The sequence below is a fragment of the Cupressus sempervirens genome, chromosome 2 (assembly GCF_028749045.1).
Source record: "Cupressus sempervirens isolate cs-2001-9-10 chromosome 2, ASM2874904v1, whole genome shotgun sequence".
Lineage (NCBI taxonomy): Eukaryota > Viridiplantae > Streptophyta > Pinopsida > Cupressales > Cupressaceae > Cupressus > Cupressus sempervirens.
In genome coordinates, this window is record NC_143119.1 from 723410855 (window position 1) to 723438352 (window position 27498).

A 27498-nucleotide genomic window follows, 5' to 3' on the forward strand; every position below is an offset into this window, starting at 1 on the left:
TCAAGGCACATTTAAGCCTTTTGTAGATCCTTTTAGTTTTGTATTGTTGGAACTCTTGGGAGTAATTTCACTTACATTATCCATATCCATTCCAATTACTTCTGGTCTTCTATGTATTTCCTAACAACCTTCCTCATTACCGTAGCCAACATATACTCTACAAGTGGACAATTTGGTGAGCAACTTTCTAATGCCACATGTGTAGCCTTTTGCAACATGTCAAGAAGTGTTCCATTATCAACCCATAAGAAATGAGTTGCAATGCAAATTTTTCCTTTTAGCAGTCCTTGTGATTCATATTTTCCATTTCCACCTAAGTAAAAATGGGTTTTATGAAAACACATTACTTCAAAATTGACAATTACAATGTTGTCCAATGCTATTTTCATCCTCTCATCAATGCAAAGCTCATTTTTTATTACACTTGTATGTTGAATCCAAGTAGAATTTCTAAGTTTTTTGTTTTCTTTGAGGAAAGAAAATTCACCATTGATAGGTAAGAAATGTTGGGGCTTTATGATCCTAAGAACTTCCTCCAGTTCCCCATGGTATGTATGGCCAAACGTATGTAACCTCTCCCCTCTTCCCATCACTATTGTAGGACCAAGCTGTAATATGTGATTCATCATTTCAATCACATGAGGCTCATTCCCAAGAATTATTTGAGCTAAATACAATATTAAATCATCTTCTTTGAGCTTAAGAGAGTGACTACTCCCAAATGATGCAAGATTTAATACAATGTGAGGTTCTTCCTATGAACCTGCTGTCACAATTAGAAGATCTTGTGGTGCATAAGAATCCATGTCTTTAGGTTTTACCAAGGTAGAAGGATAAAATGGTGCTTTTCCATCCTTCTAGGTAGCATCCATGTATTCCTTCTATGACATGCCAATAAAGACCATCTTATGGCCAATATGTGTAGTTGCTCCTTGCACACTACCAAGGTGAAGAAAATTGGAGGCAAACTATATTGTTATAACTCTTCCCTTTGTAGTTGCAATACACCTTAGGAAACTCTTAGCTACATCCATTTCACTAATAGTTCTTGTAGGTGAAAGTACATTGGTGGAGTCACTCATCATCAAAGTAACACCTTCCTTTGCTAGTTCTTCTATAGCCATCTAATCAAAAGTATTTCCTTCTACTAGTGACTCACCAATCTTCCAATCTCTAGTGTAGAAAATTTTCCCATCTTTGCATTGAAGCACCAATCCACAACAATTAGGAATAGAATGTGTAACTTGTATAGGTTCGATTTGAAATAACCCAGCATAGAACTTCTCTCTCATATTAAAGAGTTTAAATCTTCAATGAGTTGGAATATTAAACTGTGTTAATCGTCTCTTTATTAGCTCCATTGTAAATGATGATAAGAAAAATGGTGTATGGGGATCTAATGCTAGAATAAACTTAGCCAAGGATTTCTCTTTAGATAATTTTATTCATCAATGATCAATTCAATCAAAGGCAGGGCTCCTATATGATCCTCATGACCATGTGTTATAAGAACAACTTCTATCTTATGACTCCAATATCAAATAAATGTTGTATTAAGTAATATTTTTTGCATACCAAGTTCATCACAACCTTGATACCTTTATGTATCCTTATTCATACCTTGAAGCAGACTATGGAACCTAATCTGGTGTAGAATAAAATAAGGAGGCCCCAAGCCCCCCAAGTGGAAATGCTTGGTTTTCCCTCTATCAAAAATCTTATTTTTGTCATGCAACAAAGCAAGATATTTAAAAATATCCAGGTTACTTATTTTGATATTAATAATCAAATATTCTCTAAGATTTCCAAATCCTTCTAAATTATTATAATTTTATTTTTGTATAAAATTTTCAATATTTTCTAGTAATCTCTATTGAAACTTATGAATGATAAAAAGGTCATGTTTGTGTTTAAAAAATAATCCATCAAAAAACCTCAAATTTTGATAACAAGTCATTCTTAAATTAATATCATCAACTCTAATGTCCCAAAGAAATGTTTTATTAGGATTAAAAATATCAAACTTATCTATCTCCTTAAAATCTGAGAATAATCTTTTGTTTTGAGAACAAATTTGATATGGTATTTTTCTTTTTGTATCTACTAAACTTGAAAAAATAGAAGAATCAATGTTAAACCTATTATAAAAAAATTCATTTAACATTTTACACAAAGGCATTTCTAAAAGATTTTCAGAAATACTTACCTCAATTTTCTACTAATAACACATACCATTTTCACAAGTTTGAAACAATTCCTACTCACATGATGACTAAGTCTTCTATCTTCATCATGACACATATGGATTTGATTGCATAAGGATTGATCTTTGAATAATGGGTTCAAGAACATAGAAAAATAATAAACATTTTCACAAGTTTCTTCTTCAAATAAAAGATTTAGGAACATAGAGAATTTAGACATATCTCCTTCCACTTCCTCTTCAAACAATGGATTTATAAACATAGAGAATCTAGGCATATCTCCATGAGAGTTTTCATCGGGATCATTAAATGTTTCATTAACAAGACTATTATCTTTTTCTCTACAAACCTTCTCATGTTCATACATTGTATGTAGCTCCACTTTATCTTCTCTATATGATTTCTATGAATGACCATCTCTTTCATCTAGTACCTCTTTAGAATGCATCGATTCATCAATCTACTCAACATGGTGATATGAGAAAAGTTTTGGACTATTTGTTTCAACATGTTTTTTGTATTCCATATATAATAATGCTGAGATTTCTTCTACACTAAGCGAATCATCTTCATCATTTTTACATTCACTATCATTTGGTGTCATACAAATCTCATCATGGATGAATTCCTCCTTGGAATATCTACAATATTTTATTTTTATTTAAGTCTAAAACTTCTCTTGAATCATATATCGCTTTAGTCATATATTCACTATCCTCTACAAACAATTCATTATCTAGTTTGAGAAAAGTAGAGAGTTGTTGATCACATAAGAGACCATTTTCTTGGATTTTGTTGATAAGAGAAGAGGATGGAGGTTTTCATTCTGAAGGTATTACTTGATAGGTATTGAACATCCTTATAAAGAATTGTACTGCAAATTCATCCTCTTGTTTTTCTAAGTTCTAAAATGCACCCAAAGGAGATATATAACTTGGTCCTTCATCATCTTCATGTAATATTTGAAAAAGAAGCTTCAAATTAGGATCACCTATTGAGATTCCCAATTCACAAAACCTTTTTGCAAATTTCTTGGATGAAGGCATGATGCTTGAAGGTTCTTTCCAAAAAATATTTGTCATCCTTATAAGAAAATGTGTTGAGGACTCTCCTTCATATATTTTCAAATTGAAAAATGAATCCTAAAGGTGTTTGTGTGCTTCCTCCATGGTGTAATATAGACTTGGTTCCATATCATAGTACAATTTAAACCATTTCCTTCTGAGTCTTCTCCCTTAGTAGAGCTATCAACTAGAAATTTTTAAAGTAGAGTCACCACCTCTTTTATAGAGGAACATATCAATTTTCTAATCTTTTGAGTTATGCCTCTATCAGAGTGCATATATTCTTTACTCGATATTATTGATATTCTAAAACCTAATATATTTTGGGATACTTCAAACTCCCAGATTGTGTAGACAACTCCCTAGTAGAGTCGCCAATTCGTTGGTGCCCAAATTAGCAGATTAGGTTTCCTATGAAATGATAATACAATTATAGTAATTCCTAATAGAAATTTTCCAGTTGACAGGTTCCACTCAAATGAATGCAAACCTCTATAGTTCTAGATTTGTAGAACCAAGGTTGGTAGGCCTATACCTCACACCCTAGAGGATTTTTAGTGCTGATAACTTGGGCAACTTGGATGTTGATAAAAAAGTTCAACAAGAGATAAATGAAGGTTAAGATGAATAAAAGTTTATTTATGTTATATATATGTGTGTGTGTGTGTGTGTGTGTGTGTGTGTGTGATGCACAATGATCAAGGATCTTCGTCACTTGGATCTGTGCCCTTTTTGCAATCAACATGAAAACTTAACCAGTAATCAACAGACTAGTACCTTAACTAATGGAATATTTATCACATTACTATCAATTACTTAAAATGCTAAAGTAACCCTTAGAGAAAATCAATTATTTTTTTAAGACCACTTTTATCACTTTGATACTTCAAATTGACAAATGAATTAAAATAGCTTCACTACTAAATCCTATTGAATTTAATTCCCCTTAGGAACCCAATAATACAATGATATAGATTGAACAATCAACATAGTAACTTTGTTTAACAAGTATTGAAGAACTTTAAAACATTCATTCACATCTAAAAGCAATTAAAGAAAATTCAAAATTTAATCTAAGGAAAAAATTAAACAATAGATAGATGATATCACCAAAAGATCAAATGGACATGTCAAATCTTTGCATTTCTTTCGATATTATTAACCATAAAATTTTGTGTTGCTAGTGCATACAGATAACAATAGAATCTAGAATGATCAAAAGAATCCCTTCTCAATTGACAAAATGTATGTTATAAATACGGTGATTGTGAATGATTTTTATATTCGATGATCTTGGTATCCTTTATAGAAGTTAAAAAGATGCATACAAGCCTTAGATCATCATAACACTTCCTAAAAAATCTAAATACAACTAAAAAGCTTTATTTACAATGCAAAAACTTTAATCATCATTTGATAAATGATCATGTCTATTGGATTTGAGAAAATAATTAAATCTTCAATGCACATTTAATCTCCCTTTTGATTCTCTTGACCAATACTTCAATAATTTCAATGAATAAACCCTACACACATAGAATAACTTGATGAGATATTTTAATAAAATAAATAAATTAAGGTTTTATATTTAATTTATATTTCCCTAGACCATTTTTAAAGAATATTATAAAAGGCACATAAAATATTTTCATAAATTTGACAAAGTGAACAACCATTTTAGTAAAAACCCTAACACATTTACATGAAGGTAAAATAATATCTCTATGCCAAAAAGATATTACTATATAAGTATTTCATTTTAAGGAATACATAATTCTACTTTAAAAATCCTTTCCTTAACATGAAGCATGAGATGGAAATATTCATTTTTTTAAAAGTAGGAAAATATAAATAATTAAAAAATTATTTATAATGATATTCATCAATATATGTCACCTAGAAATAATATAGGTAAGTGAAATATCATGGAAAATGTTCACATTAAACTATAATTTATTTTTCCCTCAAAACAAGTATTAATGTGAATAATTTTATTATTATTTTAACTAACCCATAAGAAAGATTTAAATATCCCTTTTACAAAAATCATTGCAATTAGAACTTTCTTTTCTAACAACCTTCCTCAAAGAAAATATAATAGAACAACTGGTTAGGGTAGATGGGGTAGTTAGGATAGGGTTGAGAAGTTGAGTGTTCAACTCCGTCTTCCCATCTTTTTTTGTAAAAGCCATTTATTTTTAAAAAGGGAATAATTAATCAAATATGAGCTATAAATCATAATATTTGACATTTTCATAACATGTATTTTTTTCCTTTTAATAAACTTTATCCTAATAATAAATCTCATTTGCATGACAAGGGTAAAATTTTTTTCAAACTTTGGATAATTAAATATAAGAATATAATTTCTAATGAAATAATCAAGCTTTCTAGGCTAAAAAGTACTTCCCTATCAAATTGACACCTGCAAATTTAGATGTCAACACACCATACACATGCAAGTATGGGGTAAGTATCCATAATCTATATAAATATCATCATGAATATAACTTAAATCATTATGTTAAAGCATCCAAACATCACCACATGAATAACCATGAATCACAATAACACATGAAATATATCAGGTATGAAGTAGCTGATCAAATATATAAGCAAATCATGAAGATAATATCAACCAACTAGGTAACTAAGTACCACTACATCAAATAATATAACATGGAAACAAGCCTAAAAGTGTTTAGCAATATAACTAAAAGAAAAATGGGGTAGCACTACACAAACTCCACTAAAAATTGCTTGTACACCTCAAGAATGGGCCTTAAATAGCCTGTCTTAGGTTAAGGGTTAGGAATACAATTTAAATTTTACCATTTGGAATTTGGTGCCAAAATAGAAGGATCTACAATTTTATTAGAAATTGGTGCAAAAATTAAAGGTTATAGAAAAAGTAGTCCAACTTTTGGGAGGTATGACTTTTGATCTAGCTTTGACTAATGAACCATTTACATTTTTGGAAAGCTATCTGAGTTCTCTATGTCCCTATGGGTTTCTTATGGCTTCCTACATCTTTTGGGTCCATACGAGGCCAATTAGTGCCTCAAACTAGACTCCAAAGCATTTCTTGGAGGTCTCTGAGCAACTTAAAATTGCAATAACTTTCAAATTGAGAAATGTTTTGACTTGATTCTTTTTCTAGAATTCTTAAAATTTCAATACAAAATTCCATCCAACTTACACCCCTAACTCTTTATAATTATGGCTCTATAAGAAAACAACCCATTTTATCCATTTGCATGTATCTCAAGGTGTGCCAAAATGATTGCCCAATAAAGTAACAATAAAAATATGAGAGAAGGAATCTATAATTTTCCCAAATGGGAATCTAGAAATGAAACATATCAAATAAAAACTATCTCTAAACATATTTTGCAGTTATACACATCTACCCACATCATTGGATGCTCCTGCATCATAGATCTATGGTGATTTGAGAAGTGACCTTGTCACATCTCAATTGGTTGAGAATCCAAATTGTCAACCTATGTTTTAGATAACTAGGTTGAGTCTTTCACAAGTCATCCTTTCCACTTCACAAGATACTCCTCATATTGCATATTTCTAGTACTCCTTCCCACACAACTTTCTAGGATTTATTCAATCTGCTCCTTCTTAAAGGTAGGAATTGGTCATTGCTCAAGTACTAATTCCCCTATACTATCTTCATGATAATATATTAAATCATCAATATTGGAAAAAAATGAGAAACGTGGATTTCATATAGCAACTCCATCTCACATGCATTTCCTAAATTACATTTCTTCAAAATATTTTAGCGAGAAAATTTCTTCTTCTTCATCTCTTTTTAGGTACCCACTGGAAATCATTCTTTTAACTAGTACACCATAGCCTAATCTCCAACTTGGAACTTATTATGTCTGCTCTTTTGATCTGCCCTAGCCTTCTACTACTTCTTCATCCTAGTGATATTCTTGTGTACCTCCTCATGTAGGTGTTGGAAATATAAGAGGAGTAACTGAGAGGGGAGGGGTGAATTAGTTACCACCAAAATAAATCCCATATCCCTTAGATGTCAGCTCAAAACATAAACACTACTAAAAATATTGATGCTTAGTAAACACACAGGCACTTGGTTAATACTAATAATATGCTAAAACTCGGTAACTACTTAACATGAAAATCTTATGACATTTTATGTGATTAACCTTAATTAACTCAGTTGCATACACATGGAAGAAATAGCATGAGCAGAAGTGGAACCAAGATTTAATGTGGAAACCCAATTTAGGAAAACCACCAATTATAACTAGTTATTGATTTTCACTCTTCTAAAGTGAGCCTTGTTAGGAGCCAACCTTGTTAAACTTTACAAAACCACTATTAGGTGTGACCCTATTAGAGGATTTAATCACCCTGTTAGGAGTGGCCTTGTTAGAGGTGTTTAGACACTTCAATCTAGAAATTCCACCTTGTTAGAGGATTGACAAATAGTTGTTAATCCAACTCTGTTAAGAGATTTAGATCACTACTACAATGGTTAAAGAGTAAAAATGAGATGAATTGATTTCTAATGCAATTGAATTGCTGATTATAGATCTCAATTTTGGCTTGTATACTTGATCCATTATGATCGAATGTATCTTTGCAACTCCTCAAGGATATTCTACTTATCCTTCTAATTCACTTCTTCTAAGCATCCTCTATTCTTCCATACACTTGCACACATTCAATCCTCAACTTGACCTTATATTTATACCTTATGCATTGTCAAGTTGGCTTGAATATAACTTAGAATAATTAATATTCATCTCCTCAATTGGTTAGAACCAAAAAATAAATCCATTGAAATTAGTATGCCACAACAAGAAAATCCTTTGTTAGTTGACCTTGCTTGGTAGGCACTAACTTAGAAACAATGTTCTTGTGTTAACCAAGTGAACTTGGTTAATACTACATCTTCACAAAGTTCCTTTGGTAATCGAGTGAGCTTGATTAACACTGGTTCCATCCAACATTTCCTTTGTTACTCGAGTGAACTTGGTTAACACTCAACTTCTGTGATCTTTTCTTCGATGCCTGAGTGAACTCAGTAGTCATTGCCTTTTGAACTTGGAAAATACTAGAATGCTTGGAAGACATAAGAAAATGTCTTAATTACCCAAGTGAGCTTGGCATACACTAACTACTAAAGATCTGACATTTTGTGTAACATGAAAGACAATACATAGTTAATCAATTGTTTTCAACAATAGGTTCTTGACATGCTTAACAAAGTCCTTTGTCTTAGCACTAGTGTTGCCCCCTTGCTCTATTTTCCTTAATTTTGATGTAGCCCATAGAATACTACAATACACAATTTGGAATGATGACCTACCAGTACTCTTGTTCATAGAATTATTATAAGAAAATTATCTTGTGGTGGAATCAAATTCCATCTCTTGGGCTTACATAAAATTCTAACAATGTTGTATAAATGTAAACTAGGAGCAACAATAGTTATAAAAGATCCACATGGCTAGAGAGAACCATCAACATCAATAGGGGCTTGTTTTAGGTTGGGGTGTATAGGGATCACAAATTCTAAATATCTCTAATGTTGTTAAAGAATAGTTTTAGATCATTTATAGAGGTGGGTTCAATGGTAGTTTGTAGATGTCTAAGTATGCTGAAAGCTTTTGAAGGCATCTTTAGATGCTAGTATAGTACTTTTGGATTAGGTAAAAAATTACATTACATGTGGGTTTTGTTATATTGTGTATCTTGAAAAATTATTATTGTAACTTGAGATTTTTCCATGTAACATTTGCTAACAAGGATGTAATGTTGAGTTCAATAAGTATACTAACACTTTGGATATATAGCAATCTTTTGAATAGTATCTTTCATATTATTTGTAGATGTATGCACTTTTTATAGATTAATAATATATTATACTAAAAAATTCATAAATTTGTCTTATATACAAATACATAGATTTAATCATTCTTTAATTTCAATTCATTTGTGTCTCATGTGCTAAGAATTTGTTGCCTATGAATACACACACATCTAGATCCATATATCAATATCAAATCATATAAAAAAAAACATTAATTAGTAGTTTATAAAGAAGGCACTTCATCTCCATACATGAGTATTTATATTACCAGATAATTATTATTAGTTGAGCATTCAATAGATATTATTATGTATCACGATTGCACAAAAAAATTAGTTACATAGGGTTTTTGAGAAAGCTATTTGTTCTAGGTTAAATGAAAATATGTTTGGTTTGGCTTTAATTATGCCACTTCCCTTTTTTTTTTTTTTTATAAATACATATTAGGTTATACCCCTATGAAAAACCTATTAGAAACAATAGTCCACCAAGATAACTAAGTTGGTTTTGGGGTGGGGGGTGTGGAGGGGGGTGAATTAGTTATCCAACAATTAAAAAATTTATAAAAAGATGCACACAAACAATTACACTAGGTATGTTGACTAGGGAAACCCTTTATCAGAGGGAAAACCTCAGTGGGAATGATGCCCACAAGGCAATATACTGATATAAATATTCCTTGTTAGAAGATGGACCCTATTAGGAGTTTGTTACAACACTTAGTACATATGAGTCCTTGTTAGGAGACTTTGAATCCTTGTTAGGATATTCCAACCCTATTAAGAGTTGTAGTATAATGTATGCAAGATGAGCTCACTACCCAAACATGCAATTTCAACTACAAGAAAAGCTCATTGCCTAAACAAGTAATTTATTGTTATGTTTTTCTTTCCTTTGTTCTATCAACTAAACCAATCGCCATCAGACCTTGTAGACCAGGTCATGAACCTTAGATCCAAATATCAAACCTTGGATCACTTAGAAAAACCTCGATAATGATGTTTCCTTCACTTCTGCTCTGGGCTGCTCAACTTCGCATTTTGCTCTTGTTTTGCTTATAAATACTTCTTTTTTGTCATACATGATAAAGAAAAATTTCCTTCCTTTATATAAAGTCCATAAAAAAATTTCCTAAGTCATCTATTAGACCTTCTCAATTAATCATTTTAGGATCACATTAAGAACACATTACATTTAGTGATAACATTAATCTTCTACCTTGCAACTTGAATAACTTTCTGTACATGCAATAATATGATGAAATAACTTAATCATGTCATCACCAACATGTCTTCTTCATATTCTCAACCTCAATTCTTAGAATAATAATTTTTCTAAGAGATATAACAAGTTTACCAAAATATGCCTCTATAAACTCTATCTTAGAATAGACATCACCAAAACTTACATAACTTCTTCCAAACTTATCATTTCTTCTTTCAATGTTAAATGCATATACTAGATACATAGAAGTATCTCTCATAACCCTAGATAGTTAGAATACTCAATTAGCCATCCATACCAACTTGATCTTGATGCAGGGGACTCCCCTTAATACCATAAACTCATAACCAAAACAAAGAAACAACAAAAAATGTCAGAACAAAATATGAACACCTTATTATAGAATTCTCAATTACAATATGCTAACCCAAATGGGCACCTTCATTATAGTAATTTGTAAGATAGTGTTGCGAACTATCACCCAGAGCTATCCTAGAAAATCTTTGAGCCTTTCTTAAATAGGTAGTTTTATGCTACCTGAGAAGGTTCTAGATGCTTAAACTTTATACCTTGGGCTGACAAACCCTAACAATACACATAGAGTCGGCCAAATAATCTTTGACAAATTATTTTAGAAATATTGATAGCCTAACTTCTGAAGGCCATAACTCATGGACCATTGCTTCGATTGGCTATTATAACCACTTTTCAAAAATGCCATCTCCTAATCTATAGGCTTGAAATAGTATTAGCACCCTTCCATCAAGTTTTCCGACCTCATCTGGGCACTCTAAGTCCTCCAACGATGAGCCTGAAGATTTTTCTATAAATTTTTCCACCAAAAATCTGTAATAACTTCTCTAATACTAATATTCGAGCAATGTGATTTTTATGGTAGGATTAAAACTCTAAAATGAACCTTCCTATAGAAAATGAGAACATTCTGAGCTTGTATGAAAAATCTACTAAAAAAAGTAAGTTCCCATAAATAGGAACCACCCTGTCTACTAGTCCTTATTAATATAGAAAAGGTTGAAAATAAAATATTTTTTGGGTGATGCAAGATTTCCCTTACAACCAGGATGCTCCTGCATCAAACACTCAGGGTAATTTGAGAAGTGACCCCATCATGTCTTAGGTGTTCAAAGGAAAACTAAGATGGTTGAGCTCCTCCTTTGCTAGTCATGATGAATCCTCAACTGGTCTCCCTCTCCATTTGACCACATATTCCTCATAAGTTTTTGTTTTTGGTGCTTTTTCCAATACAACTATCTAGTATCTCCTCAATCTCCTTGGTAGCCAAACTAGCTACTGGAATGCTCCATTGCACTTCTACAACTTTATCTCCATCACCTCATTCATAACACTCAGTCAAATCTGAAATATTAAATACTAGTGAAATATTCAATTTAGTAGGCAACTCCACTTCATATGCATTTACATAATCATGCCTCTTCACTATCTTGCATGGTCCAAACTTCTTCATCTTCAGCTTATTATAGGTAACTACTAGAATACACTCATTTCTCAAATGAACAATGACTTCATCTCTAATATGAAATTTCTTATATCTCCTTTTCACATCTACCTTAGCCTTATACTATGTATTCATATTTATGATGTGCTTGCTCACCTCCACATGTATGTTCTTCAAATGTTCAATACAATATTCTGCTTCAACACTATTTATCTCTCCCTTATCCAACATCCTTAATTTAGAAACATTTCTAGGACTACTCCCATATACAATCTAGAATGGTGATTTAGCAGTACTCCTATTGATAGAATTATTATATGCAAATTCTTCCTATGGTAATATCATATCCTATCCTTTTGGTTTATCTCTAACCAAGCATCTCAACAAGTTTTCCAAATTGTGATTCATAGCTTTTGTCTACCCATCAGTCTGTGGATGATGTGATGAACTCAACTTTGAATTTTTCTTCAACTTCTTCCACAATGTATGCCAGAAATACCCAACAACTATCTAAAACTATACTCTTTGGTAGACCATGCAATCTCACCACTTCTTTGAAAAATAACTCTACTACATGAACAACATCACTAGTCTTCTTACAAGGAATAATATGTGCCATCTTTGAAAACCTGTCAACCACCACAAAAATAGAATCATGCCCACATTGTGTGCTCGGTAATCCAAGAACAAAATCCATGCTGACATCCTCCCATGACTTCTCTGGTATAGGTAATAGTTGATACAACCCTGCATTCTACTTCACTCCTTTCGCCATTTGACATACTCGACAACTTTGTACAAACTTCATCACATCTTACTGTAACTATGGCCAGTAATAATTTTCAGCAACCAAAGCTATAGTTTTATCTTTGCCAAAATGTCCAGCCAATCCTCCACTATGCTTCTCCTTGATGAGGTTCCCTCTCATTGAGCTTCTTGGAATGCACAACTAGCTTTCTTTGAACAACATATTATATTGGATCATAAAATCCAACCACTTTGTCCTATCAAGTGTTACAGGTTCTATACAAGCCTTTCATGCTTCACCAAAATTAGGATCATCTATATACAATGTACTAATTTCCTTGAACCCAACCACCTCTATCTGCATTTCTACCAACAAAAGTTGTTTTCTACTAAGAACATCTACAAATTTATTAGACTTCCCACTTTCATGTTTCAAAAAAAATGTATAACTCTACAAAAAATCAACCCATTTTAAATGCCTTTGGTTCAATTTTCCTTGACTATTCAAATATTGCAAAGCTTGATGATCAGTAAACAAAAAAAACTCATTGGGAAGAAGATAGTCTCTCCACTTCTTCAATGCTTGAACTATGGCATAAAATTCTTGATCATAAATAGAATATTTTTTTTTGCATCATTCAAATTCTCACTGAAATAAGCAACAGGTCTACCTTCTTAGTTCAACATGACTTCTATTGTACTACCATGAGCATCAAATCTACTAGTAAATTCCCATAAATAGTAACCATCCTATCTACTAGTCCTTATTAAAATAGAAAAATCTAAAAATAAAATATTTTTTGGGTGATGCAAGATTGGCCTTCAACCTAGGATGCTCCTGCATTAGATCTTTCTGCCATTCTTTTGTGAAATACCACAAAAAACTACTATGTTAACATCAATGAAAAACTTAGTCATGAAAGTAATATATCATCGTAGTAACATATCTACAATACTCCCCCATAGGAATATCATTAGCATTCATGCTTTCAACAATCTCTCAACAATCTCCCCATTTCTCATTGATGGCAACATAGATGAAAAACATCTAGTTCCAAGAATACCATCAAAAGACTATTCATCTTACTTTTCAAATCATCTTCATCAATCATTCTCTCCCATTGATATACCTCAATGTTCTTTTTGTCAAACTGTCATTCCATGTTGTACATCTTTCAAACATGTTGTTCTTTGTCATTGTCTTCTCATGATGTTTTTCATGCCAAAATTCTCCCCCATTGGCATCAATGTCAAAGGTTTCAATAACCATCAAACTTTCTAACAACTAATTCTTACCAGCTCAAGTGTCCAAAGACACTATTCAAAACAATGACCAACAAGAGTCATAGATGACTCTGTCCATCATAGATACTCCCCCATATAGGAAGCATTAACATTCAATCTAGACAATAATGGTGTTTTGTTACATGGGATTGATGCAATCTTGCATCATTTACTATGATGTAGGAAGGGCATAACCCCTAGCATACCTCACAAATACTCAAAAGTCTCTTTGGGAAGAGGCTTAGTGAATGTATCTGCAATATACTCTTTTGTACTCACATACTCCAATCTAATTTCCTTTTCTCAAACTTTCTCACTCAACATGTGATACTTAATAGAAATGTGCTTGGTCTTCGAATGCAACATTGGATTCTTAGACATATTTACTATGCTTGTGTTGTCACAATGTATGACACTAGGTTCACTAATTTCTATCCTTATATCCTTCAGTATCTACTTCATCCAAACAAATTGATTGCAATTGTTTGTTGTTGCAATATATTCTACTTCTATTTTACTTTGTGATGTACAATCCTACTTGTTTAGCCAAGAAACCATTCTTCCTCCAAGAAAGAAGGCTCCACTACTGGTGCTCTTTCTGTCATCCATATTGCTTGCCTAATCAGCATCAATATAAGCACTTAGAGTAAAATCATTAGATTTTTCATACCAAAATAAAAAAAGTTGATGTTCCTTTTAGATATCTAAATATCCTTTTGACTACTACATATTGTGCTTCTCTGGGATCATCTTGGAATCTTTCAACAATTTAAACTGCATTTTTTATATCTAGCCTTGTCTGAGTCAGATATTGCAACCCTTTGATCATAGATCTGTACTTCTTTTTCTCAATAGTACATGTCTCATCTTTTGTAGATAACTTGTATCAAGTTACCATAGGTTCTCCAATGGGCTTGCATGTTTCCAAATCAAACCTTTTCAATAAATCCTTCAAGTACTTAGTTTGAGAAATAAAGGTTCCTTCTTTATTCTGTATAATTTGCAATCCTAGAAAATATTTCATTTCTCCTATCATACTCATCTCAAATTCTTTCTTCATTTCTTCTACAAATTTCTCACTTTCTTCATCATTTCCTCCAAATATGATATCATCAACAAACATTACGAAAATCATCAAACCTGTTAGAAATTTGTTCAATGTTGCCCTTGGGATTCATGACAAGGGCTTTACTACCTCCTGTGTACTATAAGTTGATTGGTTATATCAAGTATTAATAGATCGATCTTTTGGTGCAACAACAACCCCACTCTAACAAGTGGTATTAGAGCTTGGTCACAGGTTTGAATCCTTAGACCCTCGAGTAATGCTGAGGGGGAGATTGTTGGAAATTTGTTTAGCACTCCCCTCGGGATTCATGACAAGGGCTTAACTACCTCCTATGTACTATAAGTTGAGTGGTTTTGTTGGGTATTAATAGATCAGTCTTTTGGTGTAACAACAACCCCACTCTAATGCAAACTATCATCAATTTCTTTCCAATAGAGATTAGTATCTACCATACCTTTTCTATATCCAAGCTTTTTCAAATTATTGTCCAACCTTAAATACCAAGTTCTAGGTGCTTGCTTCAAGCTATACAATGCTTTCTTCAGTATGCATACTATGTCCTTATCATTTGTCAAAGGTCAACCTTTAGGCTACTCAATGAATACCTCTTCTTCAAGTTCTCCATTCAGAAATGCTAACTTGACATCCATCTGATACACTTTGAATTTTTTTTTTTTTGCATAGGCTAAGAATAATCTTAATTCTTCTATTCTAGCCACAAGAGCATATGTCTCATCCTAGTCTATTATTCTTGTTGTGAGTAACCTTTACATACGAATCTTGCCTTGTTCCTTACAACTTCGCCTTGCTCATTTATCTTGTTCCTGAATACCCATTTAGTTCCTATCACATTCTTTTCCACTAGTCTATGGACCAATTCCCATGTTTCATTCTTTACTATATGTTCCAATTCATTTTCATAGCTTGTTTCCAATAATCATCTTTAAATGCTTCATCTACATTCTTAAGTTCCTTGAGATATCAAACATAATTCTTCATTGATTCTGCTTCTTGTCATTACACCTTTATCTCTGCTTTCAATGATCTTCTTGAATGGGTGATTCTTTACCATATTCTTTCTTAAAGTAGGAGTTGCTATCTCAACTTTTGGTTCTAATAAAGGTTCTAAGCTTTGTTCATACCTTGGCTCTTCTTCATTCTACAAATTATTGTTAGTCTTAAGAAATACTTCATCATTCCTTGGCTTAGTAACAACATCATCATCTAAATTGTAATAAACTATTCTTTCTTGTATCCTAAATTTCTCATCAATTATCACATTTGCAATTTCCATAATAGTCTTAGTTCTTAGATGATAGCATCTATAAGCCTTGCTTTTCAATGAATAACCAAGAAACATACCTTCATCACTTCTAGCATCAAACTTACCAATATGATCATCTTTTTTGATATAACACTTACTCCCAAATTTTTTGAAATACTTAACTATAGGTGAGTAACCAAAGAAAAGTTCATAAGGGATCTTGTTTGTGTCTTTCCTAACTTGCATTCTATTCATAGTGTAATCTACTATATTCCCAGCTTCTCTCCAAAACATCTTGTATACAGCATTCTTAGCTAACATAGCTCTTGCTACTTCTATAACTGACCTGTTCATTCTCTCTGCAATGCCTTTGTGTTCAGGGGTTCCTAGAGTTGATAACTATCTTTTGATTACATTTCCTTCACAAAACATGTTAAACTCATTTGTAGTAAATTCTCCTCCTCTATCTGATCTTAAACATTTAATCTTCATACTAGATTCATTCTCAACTCTATTCTTGGGTATCTTAAATTTATCAAATGCCTCATATTTCTCTTTAAGAAATGCAACCCACATCATTCTAGAAAATTCATCAACTAAGATCATAAAATACCTTTCACCATATAATCCTTTAGTCTTTGTAGGACCACTAAGATCTATGCCTACAATCTCCAACATTTCTATAGTAGTAAAATTTTAGGGAAAATAAGTTCTATTATGCTTTTCCAAAACACACTCCTTAGAAATTGTGTTAGTAGGCTTTACATGTTCTTTAGTGTGGAGCCTAATCAGCTCCCAAGTGGGAGATTATTAGATTATGGTGACTGATCAAGAAAGTACTGTACATACTTTATAATTCTTTGGCATTCAGGGCATCACCCCAAAAAAAAAAAAATTGGGCCCTATTTTATTGAGATTTTAGGCTGACATGTAACTATTAATTATAACCCTAAAGTGGTTAAAATACTTGTATAAAAGGGCTTAGGGTTAGGGATTGTTTTATAAGGTGTGATGCAAAATTGGTTCTTGCGGTAGTATTGAGCTGTAAGGGATTATAGATTGCAATCAGGTTGTATCCACTAGATTATAAGAATATTGGACTTGCTATTTGGTGGACGTGGCCTAGGGATTGGGTGAACCACATTAAATTTTGGTGCCTTGTGTTCTTTTCTGTGTGATCTATTATTTTCTGTTATTGGTTATATTTGCATGTAATTGTTATTTCTGTCCATGGTTTAATCCTAACATTACAATCTTAGGAAAATCTCTAACTATAAACATACTACTATTCTTCACTATGTTGTCAAAGTTTATATGAAAAAATCTCTTATGTCATGGCCATATGTTATATACCTTTTCAACCAAACATGACATTTTAGTAGGATTCAATTGAAATACATTACCTTTAGATCTAGTTCCTATTCCAATTACCTTTCCATCTTTGTCTCTGATCATGGATTTCTTCTCTATGAACTGCAACTGATAACCTCTGTCCACTAGTTGTCCAACACTCAAAAGATTGTGCTTCAAACCATCAAAAAAATATACATCTCTAGTGTTAGTTTTACCATCAAGACTTATAGATCCAATACCTTTAACATGGCATGCTGCATTGTCTCCAACTTTGATAATGCCTCCATCCTAACTTTTAAAGTCAACAAACTTGTTCATATCACCAGTCATATGATGTGCATATCCACTATTAATTATCCAATTAGATTTATTTTCAACTTGTGATACCAAATGCTACTTTTTCTGGACTTTCTTCTTTTATTTTCACAAATCCAATTTCATCATCACTAGCACTTGCTTCTTGTTCATCATAATCATTTTCTTCATTTTCATACAAAAACTCTTTGTATTTTTTATGTTTTTAATTTCATTTGTACTTTTTCTCTCTTTTAGAACACTTGGATGCATAATGACCATATTCATCACAAGTCCAATATTTAAAGATTTTCTTACCTCATTTTTCTCTTCTTACTAGAAGGGCTACTCCTTCTTCAATCTTTATATCATCTTTAGATCTACTACTACTAGCAAAGTCTCATCTAGCACTTGTGTTTCTTGATAAACTAGGTTGAATATTCAAGACACTGAAAGGTATCTTTGTTCTCGTCAACTCTTTGAACTATCTAAGCTCATTCTCAACTGCTTCAAGTCTTCCAAGCAATGTTTCCTTTGTGAAATATTTGGTACAAGATATCAACATCTGTATCATTTGAATTGCTATCTTAAATGGTGGTATTAAGCTCTTCAACATCTTCCATATAACTTAATCATCTTCTTTGGTTCCTCCTTGAGATCTAATACCTATAGTAATATCTAATATCCTACCTAAAAATGTTCGTACAAATTCATCCTCCATCATTTTAGCATCTTGAAATGCACAAATCCAACTTTGTAGCCTCAATTTCTTAGAATGTTCATCACCTTAAAAACTATTTCCAAAGCTTTCCAAATCAAATATGAAGTAGCAAGAGATTTTACCTGATTGTATTCAATTTCAGGAAGTGCAGTCAATAATGCTTCTCTAGCTCTCATGTCACACATAAAAATATCTCTTTCTACCTTAGTACAAGTTTCCAAATCCTTTTCAACAATGATTTTCTTTGCTAATTTTTTCAAGATCCAATATTCTAGACCCATACACAATAGATGTGTCTTCATCTTTTCTTTCCACCTATCATAATTTTTTCCATTGAACTTTAGACTATCTTTCCTGAATATGCTAACCATGGATGTCCCAAAGTTGTTAAACTTTATCTTCAAGGACCCGCTACTCTGATGCTAATTGTCAGAAACAATATTCCACCAAGATAATTGAGAGAGAGGGGGGGTGAATCAATTATCCAATAATTAAAACATTTATCTTCCTTAAATACACTTAACCATTCAACCAAAGTAAACAACAACCGTACAAAGATGCACATAGACAATTATACTAGATATGTTGACTACGGAAACCCTTGATCAGTGGGAAAACCCTAGTGGGAATGATGCCCACAAGATGACGTACTAATATAAATATTTCTTGTTAGAGGATGGACCCTATTAGGATTCTATTACAATATTTAGTACATATGAGTCCCTTTTACGAGACTTTGAATCCCTATTAGGAGATTCCAACCCTATTAGGAGTTGTAGTACAATGTATGTAAGATGAGCCCACTGCCCAAGCATGCAATTTAAACTACAAGAAGAGCTCAGTACCCACACAAGTAATTGTTGAGCTATTGTTTTACATGATGCTAAATGACAGGAATTCTTGCGAACTCCTCTCTTGAACAACTAATTTTGTGAATCGACTCCAAGGTTTTAGGCAATCTTGCAACCTACTGGAATCCATTCAATTGAAGATAAATGTGAATGTTCTTTTGCTGGTTCATTTTGATCTTAGATGAGATGAAGAATCTGCACACTACTTCAAAATAAAACACACAAAAAGAACTATGTTTTTGTATTTTTGTATTTTTTATGAATGCAATCTAATGATGCAACTAAAATGAAGTCCTATTCTAACAAGGGGTTAGTAAAGAGAATAACAAGAACTTTAAAGCAAATAAGATGAAATTAAAATCCTAACAGACATAAGCGCCTATAGAAAACAACATGTTAATGAGTTAATCTTTCAAAGAAATCAGTCAGTAACCAATGAAAGTAGGAGTAGTGCTTCCTCAATTCCATTGATGCAATCGTCGGTAAGAACCTTAGTAATCATATGATATTTCACTCTTCATTAAATTGCAAGGCCAAAAGTGCACTCATGTGAAATAGAGAGTTATGTAGGCACAATTCAATGATTTCTTCTCAAGCTAGTTACATTAGCGAAATTCATAAAAACCGTAGCAAACACCAGAACTAATGAATCACAAAACTAGAAAAAAAGCAATAAACCTTTGGCTCAATTACAATTTCATGAACAAAATTCATAAAATAATGACACATTTAGGCAAGAATTACTATGCTCCAAATTGAAAAATAATAGCGGCCCTAATTACACATTACAATGGAGTATTTATAAGATATTATCTCTTTAATTTGTGTTGAAAGTGAGATATATCTTCATGCAATAAAATGCTTTGAATTTAATAAAACAAACTAATTATATACAAACTAACATTTAATTGGTGCTAAACAAGACTCCATCCATTTTTTATTCATTAATTGGATGCATAAGCCTTTACATGTTTAAGAAATAATAATTATGAGTGAAAAAGAATGAGAAAGCTTTCAATCAAAGTGGAAGTGTCTGGAAGTGCTAAAAATGGAAGTTGATCCTTCACTGGGTGTTTGTTGGAGTTAAATTGCCACCAGAATGCGTTTCTAATGCATGGAAAGTTCTATTTTTAGAACTGGTAGTTAACTATTGGTGGAACTTCTAGAAATGTGCCCCTATAGACTTGTGGAGCTGTGGACTTGCATACCTACACACCTTAAAATGGTCCAAAATTTCAAAATTTCACTAAGTGTCAAAATTGAAATTCTGGCATCTAGGTTTTGTTCCCCTTCATCTCAAAGCTATGTCTAGATGTTTGCCCTTTAATTTCTCTATAATTTTAGTAATTTTGGCCACTTTTGGTAAATTGGAACTTCTATAAATGTGCCCCTATGGACCTGTGGAGCTATAGACTTGCATACTTGCACACCTAAAAATGGTCTAAAATCTCAAAATTTCACTAAGTGTGAAAATTGAAATTTTGGCATCTGGGTTTTGTTCCCCTTCATCCCAAAGGTATGTATGGATGTTTGCCCTTGAATTTCTCTATAATTTTAGTAATTTTGGCCACTTCTAGTAAATCTAGAGCCTCATATTTATCTTTGACCTTCTATCTATAATTGCCTACCTCAATTTGAGTGTTAGCAAGATCCTCCAGTTTGGTGTCCAATTCTAACAAGGCTTCTTCTATTCTAAAAGCTTGCTAAATATCTTCATCATTAGTAGCTTCCTCAAAAATCTTCTTAAAACTCTCTACTATTGCCTCTATAGGAAACAACTTCTCCCATTCCTCATCTTCAAAAATATCTAAGCATGCATCACTGTAATGCCTCTCTACTTCCAAAATTAACTCTTGAGCTTGATCCTTGAGCCTAAGGATCTCTACATGTAATGTTTCCATTACCTTATTACTATTAGTGATCTTTTCTATCCAATAATCAAGCAAATCTAATTCCTCCATTGTATATACATCTACCAAAACCTGGTATCTTTGCCCCTTTATTGCTTGCAAAATTTGCAAGTCCATACTCCAGGCCCTTACCTCATCCATAATGTTGAAGTCCTACTTTAAAAATTCCATGTTTTATTCACATTCTCTTGCATAGCGTGCAATAACTTTAGGTTCCCCTGGATAATCAAAATACCCTTATCTTCAAAAATTTCCTGCCACTATTGACAGGCTTTCAAAAATGGATCTACATGTATAGCTCCCCCTTCTTTGAGTATGTTGTGCAATGTCTCCTCGGGGTGCTCAGGATCTAGAGGACCAACACTTCAGCCAAATATCCCCTTAGGATCTCATTTTTCCATAGAAGTGTTTGAAGTTTGACCTCCTCCTATTCCATACTCCTAAAGACTTCCTTAATCCCCATGGTCACCATCAATCAAGTTGTATCCTGTGTGGGCCTCCCAAGCACGACCTCTTTGATTTGATAGTCTTGAAGACTAAGGCTTTCTGCATTTGTATCTTTAGGATGGTATGTATTGTTGAAAAATTCCAATGGCCTTGCCTCATGTAAAAGAGACTCAGGTTTGTTCAAAATTTCCACCAATTCAAAAATGTCTTCCTCATCAGCATGGAATTGGTTTTTTGCTCCTCATTATTTCTTTCTTGAGCCATCTTGGGATGTGCTTAGCTAAAGACCTACCTCTTGAGGATGAAGGAGTATGTTCTGCTACCTCCTTTCCCTTATCACTCCTCCTCAAAGTACTTTCCCTTTGTGAGGGCTCTTCTTCTATAGCCTCTATTTTAGTAGACCTTGCAGCTTGCACCTCAGTGTCTTGGGAAGCTGGTTAAGAATATTCTACCATTTGTCCTTCCTTCAACACTTCATCAGTCACCATTTGTTGTAGTTCCTCCTCTTGTGAAGGTTCCTTCTAAACCTATTCCTCTTCTAAACTTGGAGGTAGAGGAGTAACCGAGCCTTTTTCTACCATTGAGACTTGTGGTGGAGATGGGGGAGTAAGATCAGGACCCTGTGAATATAACAACATTTGTGTCTAGTCTTCTTGTTGGGGTTCACCTATAGGGGTATCCATCATCTTATCCCCAACTGATTCTATTCCCACAGTTATAAAATCAAAATCTAACATTTTGAAAATATCATCACCCTCTTCATTCTGCTCATCCACCCACTATTGTACTTCATCTTTTGAATAAGAGACTTCCAAGGGTTTTGCTTGGGCAGATGGCAATGTCACTATGGCACTCCTGCTTTTTTGCTTTGCGGCTCTAGCTAGCTAGGTTATTCTTTGTAAAGGCACTTTTTCCTCTTCATCATCCTCTTCTTCTTCCTCCTCTTCTCCCTCTAGAATAGTTTTAGGGATAGATGGGAAAGGCACCATTCTTTTAGTCACCCTTTGCCTCTTCTACATTTGGATCTTAATCCTTTTATGTTTCATGGAGGCAAAAGGGGATGTTGGCTCTTCTTGTGGACGAGAAATGGAAACCTACTGAATCTCTCCTTCTTTTTACCGATTAGGCACAAAGGGAGGCAATTGAGGGTCATCCTAGACTTGAGCAGCTCCAATATCCTCAGACCCTTGTACACTTTCTTCCTGCTACTGGAGAGGTGCTTGCACTTCAGCCTCTTGTGTATGGATCCTTTTAGGAGAGCTCCTTTTTCTCTTGTTCTTTCCTTTCCTCTTTGGAGGGTGATAGTATCCAACTGGGTAGTTAAATTGGTATACTATCTCTGGCCTGATGGGAGACTGGGTTGCAAAGGTAGGAATTGTAACTTTCTTTCCTCTACCTTTCTCTAGGTGGGCTTGTGTGTGAAATATCATGGTATTAGGTATTGGATCAAGTTGAAAAAGTTTTTTTGGCATTTAAAAATGTTGGAGGGTTTTCAATTATCCCACTAAGAAATTGACACATCTAGGGGCAGCTAACTCCTATTTTCAACATGTCATTTCTGACAATAGGCCAACTATAAGGCACGACCCTTCTTCTACTTCAGGCTCTACTAAACCCAGGTGGGTAGACCTCAAATTCAAATGATAGTGTACTAGTGCAAAAAAAAATTCCTGAATCTATTAAGTAGATTTTACCCTTATTTCTCCTAAAGACTTATGAAATGACATGGACCTATAATAGCTAGGTGCAGATCTATGGATCTCAGAAGCTGAGTTAGGGTTCAACTTTTATGCCCACTTCAAACATGAAAAACTGAATTTATTTGAATAAAAGATTTGTGCAAATGCCATTCATATCAGCTTGCATATGATTTAGTGATCAGTGCCTTATCCATTGAAACACAGTCATTACCAGTAGGATGACCTAACTTTCTTGAATTACAATCAAGTTTATCAAGTGAAATTCCCTAATCCCATTCTTATGCAATATCCCCTTCATACACCCAAAAACCCTACTAGAATGATGAAGCATTTACTTAACTGCTTGAGTCAAAAGCAACAAAGATTTGATACACACTTCATCCAAAGTGTCTTAAACCAAATGAACATTATCCATTCAATTACAAAATTAATGACACATGAAGAATTAGGAGACAAAATTAGAAAACTCAGATAATTCCTTAAATCCCCCTTTTGTATTTATCCTTGGAAAGATTAAATAAAGTAACTGGTAACACAAAATGAAACTCAAGATAATTCATATGATCTAGCATCAATATCCAGTACTTTAGAATAACAATGCATAACATGAAAATGAAAATCTGCGTAGGGTGGATGTGTGCCCTTTACTGCTATAGCTCAACTCAAAGTTAGGAAGCAAAACTATCTACAATCTTGGTTTCAATAGTAGAACTGGAACCCTGCTGGTATTACCTAGAGCAAACTACCAACAACAAAAAATGAGAAGAAGAATGAAAGATATAGGAAAGAAGCAATTTCTTGGATTAAATCTGAATATGACACTTGTCCACCCAAAAAACCTTCTCAGTAGGTTAAAACCATCTTTCTTATCTTTTCCCTCTAACTAAAAATCAAATCCCTATCATTTTACCCTTCAAAGGCATCAAAATATCTCAGAAATTTGATGATGAAAGGATGTAATTGATTTTTGTGTTGAAATGAACTTGGTAAAAGTGAAAAAAAAAAATAGTTATAGTATGATCTTGAGAAGACAAGAAAACAACCTCAAGTTGATTTTCTTCACTTTCAGATTGCAACAAACCTTTAAAACTGTCCTCTTACCAATTCTAATCATCAATGAAGAACTCATTCTGCTCTATTGCCAATGCCTCAAATTTTACAAATTGACCTACAACATGAACCAGTGAACACCTGTGCATAATCTGACTCAAGAAATTGAAAATTCAGCTCTTCTTGGTTCTGATGGTATATTGGAGCGCCCATTTTTCCTAAAAATTACTCCAGTTATGGCCTTCTGAAGATTGGCCCTCTGTTCATGGCTTCCACATATATTTTGCAAATTTAAACTTCTATAAAGTTTTTACTATATAAAGTTCAAACTTTATTTAAATGAACCTGACATGAGTTTGAAGGAAAAATAATAAATGAACATTAAAAATTGAAAATTCTCAATTTTCCTTTCATTTTTCTACCCAGGTCAAACTTCCTTTGATCGAACACCACGTGGCACATTTTGATTGGATGCCTACTCGCCGCCACATCATATTCACTATGTCGCTATACTAACTAGCGTGCATCTCTCCCTTAATGACATAGCAAGAACCACATGATCTACCATGTGTCACAATCTTGTGCATCTCAGAAACTTGCTCGCCACATCACCATCTCCTGGACCCACTGCCATGTGTCATCACTGCATCAATCCTCGCCATGTCACTATGGTAAATCGCATGCATCTTCCATTTGGTGACATAGTGAGGACCACATGATGAGGACACATGTCAACATTTCCTTCCTTCTGAACTTTCTTGTCTTCACTGGATCTCTGAGTTTTTTCTAATGACTCACTATGTCGCTAGCCAAAATTTCTACCATTTTTCGGTGGCCACATAGCGACCATCGAAAATCTTTGCTTTTTTGGCAGTCCATTTTCCTAGTAATTATGGTGATGATGTCAGCATGTTTGTTTAAAATTATGTCTTTGACAACATTTATATGACCAACCACTTGCCTGCCATGAAGCTGCTTCCTTTCAAAAGCGTGTGGCTTATAGACATTAATACATTGGAGTGCAATATTATTTAAATACCAAAAAATCCCTTTATGCAGGCGATGTTAGATATTGGTTTTTCAATGTCTTTAGCCCTCATCTGCTCATGTTGTGTGTTCTTTCCTTTTAATGCTGATTGCTCATTTGTGTTTAGCATCTACTGCTTTGAACTTGGCGTGGGAAACTCCTTTTGTTTATTGAAATTCCCTTTAACATACATGAAATTCCCCAACTCTTTCCTTGTGGCAGTGAATTCCCCTATTTCAAATGCGTGGATTTTTCTTAAAAATCAACTCTCCTCTTTTATGTCTGCTACATGGGCATGGGAACATGGAAATCCATTCTAGTTAGCTTCCCATTCAATGCTGGAAGAATCTCTCCAACTACCTTTGCAACACCAATTGAGCTTGGAATGATATTTTGTCCCTATGTGAACTCTCTGACCTTCAACATGGATGCTTTATGTTGCTTGGCATAGACCTCCTTTTTATTTAGTTGCATGTTCTGCTCTTCTTTTTGACTTCCCCTGCTATTTGACTAGTTGACTCCATCTATGTTCACGTGTGATCTTCCAATATGCTCCAGTATGGGATTTCCTCTTCATGGTGTTGAATCTCCTTTTAATGTGTGGATCTCTGTCATGAGACGTCTCCCCTATTTGACTATGTGGCAGATTGGGAAACATGGGCTTGATTGCCCTGTTCATTTCTTTTCCTTTAAAAATATGCTGTGTGGTCTTTTCTTAATGTGTAGATTCCTCTTTTTATTTGCACAAAGTCTGTGGCCAGTGGGGAAGCTTGTTGCAGGCGACTTCTTGGTGTCAGGATTCATATGCCTTTTGCAAAATTAGATATGTCTTCAAGTTGGAGCATCTCTCATCCTTATACAATGTGGCCAGAACTCTTGAACATTGAGGACCATTAGTAGCAATAATCGTACATGCCATAGAAACACTAAGTTCTTGTTTTTGTGCCTCCTCATCTATACGCTTGTCCCCAATTTGGTGTTTCTCCATCTGTGATATTTCATAATAGCGTAGTGCAGCTTCCAGAAATCTACGTTTCATATCCCAAATGCATGCATAACAAGCCTTATATTCCAAATTCAATGCTTCATCATGGCTATTTCTTACCAAAAATGAAGCCCCTTTTTTATAAATATTTCTACATTAATAGCATCATCATTGTCAAGGTATAATCAAACAATCTGAACACACTTTGATAACTTGCATGTGTCATCAAGATCTCTAATTCTGGAATCTAGGTCAATCCCACTCAGTGTCTAAGCAACTTTTGACCATTTATATTTATCCTCATATAGTTCTGTAACTTTTCCCTGAGGTATCTAGATGAGGATCTCTAGAAAAAACATGTTAAATTTTTGAGATGACTTTCTTACTGATCATGTGTCCATGTGTGATCTTTGCACTCCTCTATGTTGATACTTCTGCAGATTTGTCTTGCTATATTTTAACATGCTAGCAATGATGTGCGAGTGTTGGGTGTACTGTTCACACAATTCATTGCATGGCCTTCAAAGCTACAGTTAAAGCACTAACTGCTCTTTAAAACTTTCCACATGATAATTTTAAAAGAGAAGGTGGTAGTATCCCATTAACTTCTTCTAGTTTGATTTTCTCTTTGACAAAAAAACCTCAACACTAGATGATGACAAGTTAATGTCTCCTTTTCAAAACTTACCACAATTTATTATTCATGCAGATGGCATTAGTCGGGCCTGAGTGTGGGTCCGACTAAATTTTTTTCCACTTTTGGACAACTGATTCCTCAAATTGATCCATAGAAAATTTGATACCAAGTTGAAACAAATTCAAACACTTCTCTGTCATTAATAACTCATTTTATCACTTTCTTGCAACTTGTCAAATTTGCGTTAGGAGGTCTGTTGATTGCCTTTGAAAACTGACCCAAACCTCTGACCATGCTCTGAAAATTGGCACACTGACTCTTTGTACCACA

General features: G+C 33.6%; 1 pseudogene; it reads right to left on the minus strand.

Moving 5' to 3' along the window:
- Positions 1-26585, minus strand: LOC149575422 (ribonuclease J pseudogene; annotated as a pseudogene).
- Positions 26586-27498: the final 913 nt, after the last annotated feature.